This window comes from Bidens hawaiensis, unplaced genomic scaffold (genome assembly GCF_021521415.1).
Source record: "Bidens hawaiensis isolate Kalapana, Puna unplaced genomic scaffold, B.hawaiensis_p1.1 tig00035980_1, whole genome shotgun sequence".
NCBI lineage: Eukaryota > Viridiplantae > Streptophyta > Magnoliopsida > Asterales > Asteraceae > Bidens > Bidens hawaiensis.
Genome location: NW_027496279.1, coordinates 112003 through 115876, shown reverse-complemented (window position 1 = coordinate 115876; position 3874 = coordinate 112003).

Here is a 3874-nt window from a genome sequence, read left to right as displayed (position 1 = left end):
ACATTCAAAGGAAACCATTGTCACCGGAAAGAGGTGACAAGGCATTTTTAAGGCATCACCATCGAGAGGTGATATAAGGTTTGGCAAAACCGAAAATAGCTCCTTAATATATTGAACCTCATGAGAAATATCTCCATGATTGGTCATTTAGTTTATCGATTAAAGTACTCCAGGGGCTAAGTACTATACATGATATTTTGCCATGTATACGGATTGAAAAGTGCCTAAGCGATGAGGCAACGAAAGTACTAGTAATAGAGGTACTCATAGAAGACATGCTTGATATCATAACTAATTCCGTAGAGATAGTAGACGGGGAAAACTAAACAGTTTGGACATACCAAGCTTTATTAATTAAGATTAAGTGGAATTCACAGCGAGGACCAGATTATACTTGGTAACGCGAGGGTGAATTCTGAAAGAAAAACCCCCACCTTTCTCTCGGAAGGGGATAGTGGGCGTGTAAAATTTCGAGGACGAAATTTCTTTACGGGGGGAGAATGTAACGATTCCGACGAAACCAGGTATACCCTAACCGGTAGACTGTAGTTACGTCATATTTAATGTCGGGTATATTAATTACCATAGTAATCATACGAGAATACATGGTTCATTGTATTGATTGTACGTGAATACATAATTCACCGTATTGAATATGCGATCAATCGATCGATAGTTATTGAAACCCGAATGAATCGAGGGTTCAATTATAGACGAGATGTATGATATTTAGTGATGTTACGAAGTATTAAAGCTTCGGGATAAGTGAATTAAAGCGCAGAAAAAGGATTTCGATTTAATGGTACGTCGGTACGTTAAACGAAACCTTTATTACCAAACCGAGCAAGAGACGATCGATCAAGCCGAAAAAGATGCACAATTATTAATACTATGATGTTTAAAGTTAATAAATGTCATGGTTTAAGTTTTTAAATCGGTTTTATATATATTTCATTTTTAAGCCGAAAAACGACCGTTTTAGCCTCGTTTTAAGCCGAATTAAACGTTTAACCGAAAAATGAACTGAACCAGATTATCCAAAACATTATCCGGATATCCGATATCCAAATGAGTGGCCAAGAATGAAGAGGTGGGTCCCACCCCACCCCCACCCTACTTCCGGTCGCAACCCCCTCACCCCATTTCATTTTGTTTTTCCTTTTTACAAGCAATTCCATGTTCTCCCTTTCCTCTCCACAAGATCGTGATCCAAAACCGAGCTTTATATATATTGTTTATTGTACGGGAGTCGTACGGAAATGTACTAAGATGGTAATTGTCTGAGTTGCTAACATTGTAAGGCCCGAAACAGTGTTCTGGGTTAACAGTGTCCCCAGAGGTTATTAAATGGGTTTCTGGGTTAACAGTGTCCCCAGAGGGTATTAAATGTGTTTTTGGGTTAACAGTGCCCCCAGAGGTTATTCGATGTGTTTCTGGGTTAACAGTGTCCCCAGAGGTTATTGGAAGTGTTCTGGGTTAACAGTGTCCCCAGAGGTTATTGGAAGTGTTCTGGGTTAACAGAGGTTTCACTTGTGGACTCAGCATAATTACATCGATAATATTATATTTTGATATTGATATATCATGGTTTACTCGAATTGTGAAACTCACCAACTATTCGTAGTTGACCCGTTTTCTCACATTCTTTTCAGGTACAACTAAGATGAAGTGATTGCTTATGTGCTAAGTGCTTGATGTGTGTAAGATTTGCGTGCGGGATGTTAGGATACATTATAATAAATAGAATTATGTATCGTAGTGTGTGAAGTGTGTATCACCTAGACGGTAATGGAATACAAGATAATGTAATTTGAAGTATATTAATGCATTAAGTTTTCTTTATAAACAATGTGGTTGATATCAGAGGTGTCTGTTGCATCCCGTTTACGTTTCCGCTGCGGTAACGGGGTGTTACAGAACTTGGTATCAGAGCCATTGGTTATAAAAGAATTAGGATGTCTTTAAAAGATACCTAAAATATAACCAGTAGCTCAAGTATTATTGGATCTGAATATCAACTAATAATTTATAGTGACGAGGTCTGGATGAACTTGGATGGACAAGTGAGTTGTTATGGTCCGGAACATAATAACAGACTTGTCCGCACGAGGGAATTCAGGGGAAGTCACGGGGTACATTAATAGGTAAAAATGGCAACATATGTGTAAAGTATATAATATTATTTATGTGTGCTAATGTGTATATATATAGATGTACATATCTTGTGGGTACATGAATTGAGAAATAGGACCCGGATAAGGAACCGGGGGATGAAATAATAAAAGTGCTGAGGATGCTGAAAATTTCTAGAGCATCAGTTGATGATAAGTCTGACTTATCGGGCAATAGTTATGTTAATACCGAGTTAGATCTCCCGTTTGACAGTAACCAGAAATATCTAGTAACCGTCACTCCCAGCCAAAATTGATAAATCCCTTACCCTACCAATACCGGCACCGTATATCCTAATAACCCCTGTGTTCACCCGCACCGCCGACCCTCACGTACGGATGGACCTGTACCTGAACCCATTCTTATTCCATTAAGGTAAAGGAGTAAATAAATAAATAAATAAAATAAAATAAAATAAAATAATATATAGAAATATATATATATGTATTTCTCATTCCCAAACTTATGAGACATACATCCTCCAGATCGAGAACTACCGATTTCAACGAACCTAGAACACCTGAGGACAGTGACTGAGCAAGTGTAGAGTTTCCCATAATAGTAATTAATAATATTTGAAGGCAACCTATGTTGCACAATTACCTTGAACCTTGCAACTCCCTATGTTATCCTTACATCCGTTAGATGTCTACACCCATGTATGCTCGAATAGAATGATTACCTATACACAAAGAAGTGTTGGAATCATTATAGCATAGTTGGTTGTTCGTTCGTTGGAGGTATACTGTGTATGCCGGATATACGAATAAACACGGATATTATAACTCCATGGTATATAATCGTTTGGTGCTCACGGTGAGCAGGTATCGGTTATGCTGACATGCAGAAGGATATTTAAATCAAGCATATTAAACATTGATCTTTGTTGAGAAAGATCTCGATGTCAGTTGGTGACAAGGGTTATGAAGCGTATTTAAAAGTTAACCAACGTCAGGTTAAGTCCATATGTTATTATACTTGTGGGACGTATATACTAGATACTGGTATGTGTAATATGTATGATAATATTTGGGGTGTATGTGTACCTGCTGTTATGATTGGACTGGTAACGAGTTATACGGTGAGATTAGTATTGATTACTGCGTACGGGATGAGTACGTCAGAATGACATAAAAAGAGTAACTCCAATGATGGAGATTGATATGATTCGGTTGATTGCTCAAAGATAGCAGATGATGATACCGAATGTAGTATCACAGATCACTGCTAGTGTTGATGCAAATGTGATCGCAGAATTATAGATCGAGCAATCACATGATTATGAATATTTCAATTCTTAGTGGTATTACTAAGAGTGATAATGTCCCACCGAATGCTATTATGACTACAAGTATTAGTTATAAACTAAACATGAATAGTAGTCGTAATGAATTAGATCCGGTATGAAGGATATGTTTATCGGTTGTGTTAAGGGGATTATTAATAGTTTACTGATGGTAAAGGGAGGAATAGATTAGCGAGTGGATAGAAAATATCGAAATGGTTAAGGATATTGGTAAGAGTCTAGAACATTGTGTAGTGAAGTATGCTACAGATATGTTGGTAGATTATGTTGTATCGTGATGGAACACGATGGTACAAAATAATAGTTAGAAAATTTTTGCTCAGATGATGTGGTCGGAATTTAAAATTCCTGTGCTAGAGCACTTTTATTCGAGTAATTAAGTTCAGAGGTTGGAAA